This window comes from Schistocerca nitens, chromosome 2 (genome assembly GCF_023898315.1).
Source record: "Schistocerca nitens isolate TAMUIC-IGC-003100 chromosome 2, iqSchNite1.1, whole genome shotgun sequence".
Lineage (NCBI taxonomy): Eukaryota > Metazoa > Arthropoda > Insecta > Orthoptera > Acrididae > Schistocerca > Schistocerca nitens.
Genome location: NC_064615.1, coordinates 403191202 through 403203667, shown reverse-complemented (window position 1 = coordinate 403203667; position 12466 = coordinate 403191202). Strand labels below are relative to the sequence as shown.

General features: G+C 50.9%; 6 non-coding genes across 6 annotated transcripts; all 6 read right to left on the bottom strand.

The window, feature by feature from the left end:
• Positions 1 to 30: 30 nt before the first annotated feature.
• On the bottom strand, positions 31 to 193 carry LOC126237647 (U1 spliceosomal RNA). Its single transcript, XR_007545126.1, has one exon. It is a non-coding gene; the product is annotated as a U1 spliceosomal RNA (small nuclear RNA).
• Positions 194 to 2470: 2277 nt separating this feature from the next.
• LOC126237646 (U1 spliceosomal RNA) lies at positions 2471 to 2633 on the bottom strand. The gene has a single exon (XR_007545125.1). It is a non-coding gene; the product is annotated as a U1 spliceosomal RNA (small nuclear RNA).
• Positions 2634 to 4911: 2278 nt separating this feature from the next.
• LOC126237645 (U1 spliceosomal RNA) lies at positions 4912 to 5074 on the bottom strand. The gene has a single exon (XR_007545124.1). It is a non-coding gene; the product is annotated as a U1 spliceosomal RNA (small nuclear RNA).
• Positions 5075 to 7355: 2281 nt separating this feature from the next.
• On the bottom strand, positions 7356 to 7518 carry LOC126237644 (U1 spliceosomal RNA). The gene has a single exon (XR_007545123.1). It is a non-coding gene; the product is annotated as a U1 spliceosomal RNA (small nuclear RNA).
• A 2276-nt stretch (positions 7519 to 9794) lies between these two features.
• LOC126237674 (U1 spliceosomal RNA) lies at positions 9795 to 9957 on the bottom strand. Its single transcript, XR_007545149.1, has one exon. It is a non-coding gene; the product is annotated as a U1 spliceosomal RNA (small nuclear RNA).
• A 2280-nt stretch (positions 9958 to 12237) lies between these two features.
• On the bottom strand, positions 12238 to 12400 carry LOC126237643 (U1 spliceosomal RNA). The gene has a single exon (XR_007545122.1). It is a non-coding gene; the product is annotated as a U1 spliceosomal RNA (small nuclear RNA).
• Positions 12401 to 12466: the final 66 nt, after the last annotated feature.

Here is a 12466-nt window from a genome sequence, read left to right as displayed (position 1 = left end):
ACAATACTGCGTTTGTAATTGAAATGAACACCGGGACAGCGCGAACGCAAGTCCCGACTACCAAAAATTATGCGCCCGAGTTACTCACATTTGGAGTAATCGCGGGGGTCAGCTCGACCGAAGTGCAATGGAAGAGCCTCACCCCGGAGGAACCGCCTTCATGATCACGGTATCCCCTACGCCAGGTAAGTATGCTTTCGTCGCGCCACAGGCGAGAATTTGTAGTGCCTCGCGCTATCGAGATGTAACGAGAGCTCCTGACGTTTTCGCAATCGGCGAACAGAATGGTGGCCGTCCATGTACCAGTCTCCTTACAAGAGAGCTATTGGCTGTCGAGTTAGATGGCAGATAGTCGCAACAACGCTCCTCTGCCGAGAAAAGCGATGCATTTTGTGCGAGCACCACCATACGGCTCGCGGCGCCGGCCGCTGCTGGAGTTAATTTACCGTTCCCTCCGGAAGATGGCGGGCCAAGTCCGGGTTGCCGCCTCCGGGCCCTCCTCTCCGTCTCCAACGAGCCCTCTTTCTCGGCTGTTGAAACCGCGAATGAGATCTGCGGAATGAGTGCTTTTTGCAGCCGCAATGCAAGCCACACTTTACTTTCCATCCTTCCAGGAGGGCCCTTTGTGCTAGCAAATACGGCAGCATTGTCACGCGCGGTCGTCTGTCGCCGAGCAACTGAAGGACCACAGCTCAGACTGTCAGATGTTCTAAGAGAGCTGGATGCACTCGTGTGTGTTGTGCGCGACGATCAAACAGGACGTCAGTGAACTGCAAGAACGAACATCAATCAGCACGTTCGACATTCGACGCCGAGTAACAGAAGACACTTAAAAGGTAATACTTCCTTTTTCTTTTCCTTCCGCGTAGGACGTGGAAAGCTCGATCGAATATCTGTGCAAATTTTCATCCAGAGTATGCAGATACATTCTTCACGCAAAAGAGACAAAAATAAAGTTTCGTTCATGACAACATTTCAGCTGTGTCCGGAAAGCGGGTTGATTTCGAAGATGCAGATTAATTTTGCGGTATTTGGTAAACGATTGATACCTTGTAGCAATCTTTGCTTAGACGTGGATTAGCTAAGGATGAAACTAAATTGCTTTTTGTTTTTTAAACACAACACTTCTGGCGTGTAATGAAGCGATGGGAAACAAAGGAAGTGGCTTTTCCGTGAATGTAGTGATGCAACAACGAATTCATTGAGGGCTATCCGTTTCTGCAATTAGTAGGCGTGAGTAATTTACTGAAACTGCCGCTATTACGCGTCTGTCAATGTAGAACCATGTGTGTTACAGTAGGCAGTGTTCGGATATTTTGTCAGTGAGTAGGGAGAAATTGTGTTTTTAATTACACTTGTTATAGAGAGAGAGAGAGAGAGAAAGAAGAGTTTTATGTTATTTCCACTCCATTCGAAACCTATCTGTTCTCACTCCAAGGAGGTATGGTGTACTTTTAATACTTTGGAAGACGAATAGCGAGCTTGTAAAGTAGCCATAAACAGATTTGAAGTTCCCAACCTGTTAAAGACGTGCGTAACACAGACTTTTTGACTCGATTTCTTGCAAGAAAAACACCTGATAACATTGCGTTTTCTACTTTCCCTGAGAGCCCCGAGTACAGGCGCCCTTGTCTCACTCAGCTACCACGAAAGAAAGAAATTTTCTGCGCTCACCAAGCCGAAGTTTGGAATTGCCCTTGGCCGGTTTCCGTCCTCCCCGTGTTGTAACTGCTCATTTCCAATCCCTCTTTTTTTTTTTCCCGGTCGCCTGCAAAGTTGTCACATGAAACACAACAAGACATTCCTTACAGAAAGTAAACGCTCACTGTCGTGGCCTAATAAACAGCCTACCGCGGTTCTCGTCCCATCACCGAATTTAAGCGACGCTGGCCCTTGTCAGTGTGGCCGCCTGGGAGCACAAGTGGCTGTTGCCCAGAATTTCTCCTCCCCGTTTTCGGTACAGTTGGCCACGTCATTTCACATCCCCGCAAGCTCCTCAAGTGCAGCAGACGCTTGCTTCCGGCCCCTCATGTACCTGGCCACAGGCGACACAGCGTTCGGCTGGGCGACGCCTCGTGTACGCCGGCTCGCGCCACCGCGGTCGCCGTGCGTGCAGGGAATGCCGCGCCGTCCAATTGCGTTTGGCGCGCATTCCCCCGATGCACAGAGAAAGCCAAAAGTCGCCGTTCGACCATTAATGGGGGTGTCGTACCAGAGTTAGACCGCTTGTGCCATCTCGCGGCTGCCGCTGCTACTGCTACTACTGGTGCGCGTCCCCCGCGCTTATCGAACAGACAGTGTGCTCTGGCTCTGGGTTTGACGCCAGGTCGACGCAGACGCGTGGTACGCGCCTAGCGCGAGTGCTGCTGCGTTTGGCAGTCCCTTGCCAAACACGTTGCTGGCCGAGCGCTCAGACGCACAAGTTACCGACTGCTATCACACAATACTGCGTTTGTAATTGAAATGAACACCGGGACAGCGCGAACGCAAGTCCCGACTACCAAAAATTATGCGCCCGAGTTACTCACATTTGGAGTAATCGCGGGGGTCAGCTCGACCGAAGTGCAATGGAAGAGCCTCACCCCGGAGGAACCGCCTTCATGATCACGGTATCCCCTACGCCAGGTAAGTATGCTTTCGTCGCGACACAGGCGAGAATTTGTAGTGCCTCGCGCTATCGAGATGTAACGAGAGCTCCTGACGTTTTCGCAATCGGCGAACAGAATGGTGGCCGTCCATGTACCTGTCTCCTTACAAGAGAGCTATTGGCTGTCGAGTTAGATGGCAGATAGTCGCAACAACGCTCCTCTGCCGAGAAAAGCGATGCATTTTGTGCGAGCACCACCATACGGCTCGCGGCGCCGGCCGCTGCTGGAGTTAATTTACCGTTCCCTCCGGAAGATGGCGGGCCAAGTCCGGGTTGCCGCCTCCGGGCCCTCCTCTCCGTCTCCAACGAGCCCTCTTTCTCGGCTGTTGAAACCGCGAATGAGATCTGCGGAATGAGTGCTTTTTGCAGCCGCAATGCAAGCCACACTTTACTTTCCATCCTTCCAGGAGGGCCCTTTGTGCTAGCAAATACGGCAGCATTGTCACGCGCGGTCGTCTGTCGCCGAGCAACTGAAGGACCACAGCTCAGACTGTCAGATGTTCTAAGAGAGCTGGATGCACTCGTGTGTGTTGTGCGCGACGATCAAACAGGACGTCAGTGAACTGCAAGAACGAACATCAATCAGCACGTTCGACATTCGACGCCGAGTAACAGAAGACACTTAAAAGGTAATACTTCCTTTTTCTTTTCCTTCCGCGTAGGACGTGGAAAGCTCGATCGAATATCTGTGCAAATTTTCATCCAGAGTATGCAGATACATTCTTCACGCAAAAGAGAGAAAAATAAAGTTTCGTTCATGACAACATTTCAGCTGTGTCCGGAAAGCGGGTTGATTTCGAAGATGCAGATTAATTTTGCGGTATTTGGTAAACGATTGATACCTTGTAGCAATCTTTGCTTAGACGTGGATTAGCTAAGGATGAAACTAAATTGCTTTTTGTTTTTTAAACACAACACTTCTGGCGTGTAATGAAGCGATGGGAAACAAAGGAAGTGGCTTTTCCGTGAATGTAGTGATGCAACAACGAATTCATTGAGGGCTATCCGTTTCTGCAATTAGTAGGCGTGAGTAATTTACTGAAACTGCCGCTATTACGCGTCTGTCAATGTAGAACCATGTGTGTTACAGTAGGCAGTGTTCGGATATTTTGTCAGTGAGTAGGGAGAAATTGTGTTTTTAATTACACTTGTTATAGAGAGAGAGAGAGAGAGAGAAAGAAGAGTTTTATGTTATTTCCACTCCATTCGAAACCTATCTGTTCTCACTCCAAGGAGGTATGGTGTACTTTTAATACTTTGGAAGACGAATAGCGAGCTTGTAAAGTAGCCATAAACAGATTTGAAGTTCCCAACCTGTTAAAGACGTGCGTAACACAGACTTTTTGACTCGATTTCTTGCAAGAAAAACACCTGATAACATTGCGTTTTCTACTTTCCCTGAGAGCCCCGAGTACAGGCGCCCTTGTCTCACTCAGCTACCACGAAAGAAAGAAATTTTCTGCGCTCACCAAGCCGAAGTTTGGAATTGCCCTTGGCCGGTTTCCGTCCTCCCCGTGTTGTAACTGCTCATTTCCAATCCTTTTTTTTTTCCCCCCGGTCGCCTGCAAAGTTGTCACATGAAACACAACAAGACATTCCTTACAGAAAGTAAACGCTCACTGTCGTGGCCTAATAAACAGCCTACCGCGGTTCTCGTCCCATCACCGAATTTAAGCGACGCTGGCCCTTGTCAGTGTGGCCGCCTGGGAGCACAAGTGGCTGTTGCCCAGAATTTCTCCTCCCCGTTTTCGGTACAGTTGGCCACGTCATTTCACATCCCCGCAAGCTCCTCAAGTGCAGCAGACGCTTGCTTCCGGCCCCTCATGTACCTGGCCACAGGCGACACAGCGTTCGGCTGGGCGACGCCTCGTGTACGCCGGCTCGCGCCACCGCGGTCGCCGTGCGTGCAGGGAATGCCGCGCCGTCCAATTGCGTTTGGCGCGCATTCCCCCGATGCACAGAGAAAGCCAAAAGTCGCCGTTCGACCATTAATGGGGGTGTCGTACCAGAGTTAGACCGCTTGTGCCATCTCGCGGCTGCCGCTGCTACTGCTACTACTGGTGCGCGTCCCCCGCGCTTATCGAACAGACAGTGTGCTCTGGCTCTGGGTTTGACGCCAGGTCGACGCAGACGCGTGGTACGCGCCTAGCGCGAGTGCTGCTGCGTTTGGCAGTCCCTTGCCAAACACGTTGCTGGCCGAGCGCTCAGACGCACAAGTTACCGACTGCTATCACACAATACTGCGTTTGTAATTGAAATGAACACCGGGACAGCGCGAACGCAAGTCCCGACTACCAAAAATTATGCGCCCGAGTTACTCACATTTGGAGTAATCGCGGGGGTCAGCTCGACCGAAGTGCAATGGAAGAGCCTCACCCCGGAGGAACCGCCTTCATGATCACGGTATCCCCTACGCCAGGTAAGTATGCTTTCGTCGCGCCACAGGCGAGAATTTGTAGTGCCTCGCGCTATCGAGATGTAACGAGAGCTCCTGACGTTTTCGCAATCGGCGAACAGAATGGTGGCCGTCCATGTACCTGTCTCCTTACAAGAGAGCTATTGGCTGTCGAGTTAGATGGCAGATAGTCGCAACAACGCTCCTCTGCCGAGAAAAGCGATGCATTTTGTGCGAGCACCACCATACGGCTCGCGGCGCCGGCCGCTGCTGGAGTTAATTTACCGTTCCCTCCGGAAGATGGCGGGCCAAGTCCGGGTTGCCGCCTCCGGGCCCTCCTCTCCGTCTCCAACGAGCCCTCTTTCTCGGCTGTTGAAACCGCGAATGAGATCTGCGGAATGAGTGCTTTTTGCAGCCGCAATGCAAGCCACACTTTACTTTCCATCCTTCCAGGAGGGCCCTTTGTGCTAGCAAATACGGCAGCATTGTCACGCGCGGTCGTCTGTCGCCGAGCAACTGAAGGACCACAGCTCAGACTGTCAGATGTTCTAAGAGAGCTGGATGCACTCGTGTGTGTTGTGCGCGACGATCAAACAGGACGTCAGTGAACTGCAAGAACGAACATCAATCAGCACGTTCGACATTCGACGCCGAGTAACAGAAGACACTTAAAAGGTAATACTTCCTTTTTCTTTTCCTTCCGCGTAGGACGTGGAAAGCTCGATCGAATATCTGTGCAAATTTTCATCCAGAGTATGCAGATACATTCTTCACGCAAAAGAGAGAAAAATAAAGTTTCGTTCATGACAACATTTCAGCTGTGTCCGGAAAGCGGGTTGATTTCGAAGATGCAGATTAATTTTGCGGTATTTGGTAAACGATTGATACCTTGTAGCAATCTTTGCTTAGACGTGGATTAGCTAAGGATGAAACTAAATTGCTTTTTGTTTTTTAAACACAACACTTCTGGCGTGTAATGAAGCGATGGGAAACAAAGGAAGTGGCTTTTCCGTGAATGTAGTGATGCAACAACGAATTCATTGAGGGCTATCCGTTTCTGCAATTAGTAGGCGTGAGTAATTTACTGAAACTGCCGCTATTACGCGTCTGTCAATGTAGAACCATGTGTGTTACAGTAGGCAGTGTTCGGATATTTTGTCAGTGAGTAGGGAGAAATTGTGTTTTTAATTACACTTGTTATAGAGAGAGAGAGAGAGAGAGAAAGAAGAGTTTTATGTTATTTCCACTCCATTCGAAACCTATCTGTTCTCACTCCAAGGAGGTATGGTGTACTTTTAATACTTTGGAAGACGAATAGCGAGCTTGTAAAGTAGCCATAAACAGATTTGAAGTTCCCAACCTGTTACAGAAGACGTGCGTAACACAGACTTTTTGACTCGATTTCTTGCAAGAAAAACACCTGATAACATTGCGTTTTCTACTTTCCCTGAGAGCCCCGAGTACAGGCGCCCTTGTCTCACTCAGCTACCACGAAAGAAAGAAATTTTCTGCGCTCACCAAGCCGAAGTTTGGAATTGCCCTTGGCCGGTTTCCGTCCTCCCCGTGTTGTAACTGCTCATTTCCAATCCTTTTTTTTTTTCCCCCGGTCGCCTGCAAAGTTGTCACATGAAACACAACAAGACATTCCTTACAGAAAGTAAACGCTCACTGTCGTGGCCTAATAAACAGCCTACCGCGGTTCTCGTCCCATCACCGAATTTAAGCGACGCTGGCCCTTGTCAGTGTGGCCGCCTGGGAGCACAAGTGGCTGTTGCCCAGAATTTCTCCTCCCCGTTTTCGGTACAGTTGGCCACGTCATTTCACATCCCCGCAAGCTCCTCAAGTGCAGCAGACGCTTGCTTCCGGCCCCTCATGTACCTGGCCACAGGCGACACAGCGTTCGGCTGGGCGACGCCTCGTGTACGCCGGCTCGCGCCACCGCGGTCGCCGTGCGTGCAGGGAATGCCGCGCCGTCCAATTGCGTTTGGCGCGCATTCCCCCGATGCACAGAGAAAGCCAAAAGTCGCCGTTCGACCATTAATGGGGGTGTCGTACCAGAGTTAGACCGCTTGTGCCATCTCGCGGCTGCCGCTGCTACTGCTACTACTGGTGCGCGTCCCCCGCGCTTATCGAACAGACAGTGTGCTCTGGCTCTGGGTTTGACGCCAGGTCGACGCAGACGCGTGGTACGCGCCTAGCGCGAGTGCTGCTGCGTTTGGCAGTCCCTTGCCAAACACGTTGCTGGCCGAGCGCTCAGACGCACAAGTTACCGACTGCTATCACACAATACTGCGTTTGTAATTGAAATGAACACCGGGACAGCGCGAACGCAAGTCCCGACTACCAAAAATTATGCGCCCGAGTTACTCACATTTGGAGTAATCGCGGGGGTCAGCTCGACCGAAGTGCAATGGAAGAGCCTCACCCCGGAGGAACCGCCTTCATGATCACGGTATCCCCTACGCCAGGTAAGTATGCTTTCGTCGCGCCACAGGCGAGAATTTGTAGTGCCTCGCGCTATCGAGATGTAACGAGAGCTCCTGACGTTTTCGCAATCGGCGAACAGAATGGTGGCCGTCCATGTACCTGTCTCCTTACAAGAGAGCTATTGGCTGTCGAGTTAGATGGCAGATAGTCGCAACAACGCTCCTCTGCCGAGAAAAGCGATGCATTTTGTGCGAGCACCACCATACGGCTCGCGGCGCCGGCCGCTGCTGGAGTTAATTTACCGTTCCCTCCGGAAGATGGCGGGCCAAGTCCGGGTTGCCGCCTCCGGGCCCTCCTCTCCGTCTCCAACGAGCCCTCTTTCTCGGCTGTTGAAACCGCGAATGAGATCTGCGGAATGAGTGCTTTTTGCAGCCGCAATGCAAGCCACACTTTACTTTCCATCCTTCCAGGAGGGCCCTTTGTGCTAGCAAATACGGCAGCATTGTCACGCGCGGTCGTCTGTCGCCGAGCAACTGAAGGACCACAGCTCAGACTGTCAGATGTTCTAAGAGAGCTGGATGCACTCGTGTGTGTTGTGCGCGACGATCAAACAGGACGTCAGTGAACTGCAAGAACGAACATCAATCAGCACGTTCGACATTCGACGCCGAGTAACAGAAGACACTTAAAAGGTAATACTTCCTTTTTCTTTTCCTTCCGCGTAGGACGTGGAAAGCTCGATCGAATATCTGTGCAAATTTTCATCCAGAGTATGCAGATACATTCTTCACGCAAAAGAGAGAAAAATAAAGTTTCGTTCATGACAACATTTCAGCTGTGTCCGGAAAGCGGGTTGATTTCGAAGATGCAGATTAATTTTGCGGTATTTGGTAAACGATTGATACCTTGTAGCAATCTTTGCTTAGACGTGGATTAGCTAAGGATGAAACTAAATTGCTTTTTGTTTTTTAAACACAACACTTCTGGCGTGTAATGAAGCGATGGGAAACAAAGGAAGTGGCTTTTCCGTGAATGTAGTGATGCAACAACGAATTCATTGAGGGCTATCCGTTTCTGCAATTAGTAGGCGTGAGTAATTTACTGAAACTGCCGCTATTACGCGTCTGTCAATGTAGAACCATGTGTGTTACAGTAGGCAGTGTTCGGATATTTTGTCAGTGAGTAGGGAGAAATTGTGTTTTTAATTACACTTGTTATAGAGAGAGAGAGAGAGAGAAAGAAGAGTTTTATGTTATTTCCACTCCATTCGAAACCTATCTGTTCTCACTCCAAGGAGGTATGGTGTACTTTTAATACTTTGGAAGACGAATAGCGAGCTTGTAAAGTAGCCATAAACAGATTTGAAGTTCCCAACCTGTTAAAGACGTGCGTAACACAGACTTTTTGACTCGATTTCTTGCAAGAAAAACACCTGATAACATTGCGTTTTCTACTTTCCCTGAGAGCCCCGAGTACAGGCGCCCTTGTCTCACTCAGCTACCACGAAAGAAAGAAATTTTCTGCGCTCACCAAGCCGAAGTTTGGAATTGCCCTTGGCCGGTTTCCGTCCTCCCCGTGTTGTAACTGCTCATTTCCAATCCTTTTTTTTTTCCCCCCGGTCGCCTGCAAAGTTGTCACATGAAACACAACAAGACATTCCTTACAGAAAGTAAACGCTCACTGTCGTGGCCTAATAAACAGCCTACCGCGGTTCTCGTCCCATCACCGAATTTAAGCGACGCTGGCCCTTGTCAGTGTGGCCGCCTGGGAGCACAAGTGGCTGTTGCCCAGAATTTCTCCTCCCCGTTTTCGGTACAGTTGGCCACGTCATTTCACATCCCCGCAAGCTCCTCAAGTGCAGCAGACGCTTGCTTCCGGCCCCTCATGTACCTGGCCACAGGCGACACAGCGTTCGGCTGGGCGACGCCTCGTGTACGCCGGCTCGCGCCACCGCGGTCGCCGTGCGTGCAGGGAATGCCGCGCCGTCCAATTGCGTTTGGCGCGCATTCCCCCGATGCACAGAGAAAGCCAAAAGTCGCCGTTCGACCATTAATGGGGGTGTCGTACCAGAGTTAGACCGCTTGTGCCATCTCGCGGCTGCCGCTGCTACTGCTACTACTGGTGCGCGTCCCCCGCGCTTATCGAACAGACAGTGTGCTCTGGCTCTGGGTTTGACGCCAGGTCGACGCAGACGCGTGGTACGCGCCTAGCGCGAGTGCTGCTGCGTTTGGCAGTCCCTTGCCAAACACGTTGCTGGCCGAGCGCTCAGACGCACAAGTTACCGACTGCTATCACACAATACTGCGTTTGTAATTGAAATGAACACCGGGACAGCGCGAACGCAAGTCCCGACTACCAAAAATTATGCGCCCGAGTTACTCACATTTGGAGTAATCGCGGGGGTCAGCTCGACCGAAGTGCAATGGAAGGGCCTCACCCCGGAGGAACCGCCTTCATGATCACGGTATCCCCTACGCCAGGTAAGTATGCTTTCGTCGCGCCACAGGCGAGAATTTGTAGTGCCTCGCGCTATCGAGATGTAACGAGAGCTCCTGACGTTTTCGCAATCGGCGAACAGAATGGTGGCCGTCCATGTACCTGTCTCCTTACAAGAGAGCTATTGGCTGTCGAGTTAGATGGCAGATAGTCGCAACAACGCTCCTCTGCCGAGAAAAGCGATGCATTTTGTGCGAGCACCACCATACGGCTCGCGGCGCCGGCCGCTGCTGGAGTTAATTTACCGTTCCCTCCGGAAGATGGCGGGCCAAGTCCGGGTTGCCGCCTCCGGGCCCTCCTCTCCGTCTCCAACGAGCCCTCTTTCTCGGCTGTTGAAACCGCGAATGAGATCTGCGGAATGAGTGCTTTTTGCAGCCGCAATGCAAGCCACACTTTACTTTCCATCCTTCCAGGAGGGCCCTTTGTGCTAGCAAATACGGCAGCATTGTCACGCGCGGTCGTCTGTCGCCGAGCAACTGAAGGACCACAGCTCAGACTGTCAGATGTTCTAAGAGAGCTGGATGCACTCGTGTGTGTTGTGCGCGACGATCAAACAGGACGTCAGTGAACTGCAAGAACGAACATCAATCAGCACGTTCGACATTCGACGCCGAGTAACAGAAGACACTTAAAAGGTAATACTTCCTTTTTCTTTTCCTTCCGCGTAGGACGTGGAAAGCTCGATCGAATATCTGTGCAAATTTTCATCCAGAGTATGCAGATACATTCTTCACGCAAAAGAGACAAAAATAAAGTTTCGTTCATGACAACATTTCAGCTGTGTCCGGAAAGCGGGTTGATTTCGAAGATGCAGATTAATTTTGCGGTATTTGGTAAACGATTGATACCTTGTAGCAATCTTTGCTTAGACGTGGATTAGCTAAGGATGAAACTAAATTGCTTTTTGTTTTTTAAACACAACACTTCTGGCGTGTAATGAAGCGATGGGAAACAAAGGAAGTGGCTTTTCCGTGAATGTAGTGATGCAACAACGAATTCATTGAGGGCTATCCGTTTCTGCAATTAGTAGGCGTGAGTAATTTACTGAAACTGCCGCTATTACGCGTCTGTCAATGTAGAACCATGTGTGTTACAGTAGGCAGTGTTCGGATATTTTGTCAGTGAGTAGGGAGAAATTGTGTTTTTAATTACACTTGTTATAGAGAGAGAGAGAGAGAGAAAGAAGAGTTTTATGTTATTTCCACTCCATTCGAAACCTATCTGTTCTCACTCCAAGGAGGTATGGTGTACTTTTAATACTTTGGAAGACGAATAGCGAGCTTGTAAAGTAGCCATAAACAGATTTGAAGTTCCCAACCTGTTACAGAAGACGTGCGTAACACAGACTTTTTGACTCGATTTCTTGCAAGAAAAACACCTGATAACATTGCGTTTTCTACTTTCCCTGAGAGCCCCGAGTACAGGCGCCCTTGTCTCACTCAGCTACCACGAAAGAAAGAAATTTTCTGCGCTCACCAAGCCGAAGTTTGGAATTGCCCTTGGCCGGTTTCCGTCCTCCCCGTGTTGTAACTGCTCATTTCCAATCCCTCTTTTTTTTTTTTCCCGGTCGCCTGCAAAGTTGTCACATGAAACACAACAAGACATTCCTTACAGAAAGTAAACGCTCACTGTCGTGGCCTAATAAACAGCCTACCGCGGTTCTCGTCCCATCACCGAATTTAAGCGACGCTGGCCCTTGTCAGTGTGGCCGCCTGGGAGCACAAGTGGCTGTTGCCCAGAATTTCTCCTCCCCGTTTTCGGTACAGTTGGCCACGTCATTTCACATCCCCGCAAGCTCCTCAAGTGCAGCAGACGCTTGCTTCCGGCCCCTCATGTACCTGGCCACAGGCGACACAGCGTTCGGCTGGGCGACGCCTCGTGTACGCCGGCTCGCGCCACCGCGGTCGCCGTGCGTGCAGGGAATGCCGCGCCGTCCAATTGCGTTTGGCGCGCATTCCCCCGATGCACAGAGAAAGCCAAAGTCGCCGTTCGACCATTAATGGGGGTGTCATACCAGAGTTAGACCGCTTGTGCCATCTCGCGGCTGCCGCTGCTACTGCTACTACTGGTGCGCGTCCCCCGCGCTTATCGAACAGACAGTGTGCTCTGGCTCTGGGTTTGACGCCAGGTCGACGCAGACGCGTGGTACGCGCCTAGCGCGAGTGCTGCTGCGTTTGGCAGTCCCTTGCCAAACACGTTGCTGGCCGAGCGCTCAGACGCACAAGTTACCGACTGCTATCACACAATACTGCGTTTGTAATTGAAATGAACACCGGGACAGCGCGAACGCAAGTCCCGACTACCAAAAATTATGCGCCCGAGTTACTCACATTTGGAGTAATCGCGGGGGTCAGCTCGACCGAAGTGCAATGGAAGAGCCTCACCCCGGAGGAACCGCCTTCATGATCACGGTATCCCCTACGCCAGGTAAGTATGCTTTCGTCGCGCCACAGGCGAGAATTTGTAGTGCCTCGCGCTATCGAGATGTAACGAGAGCTCCT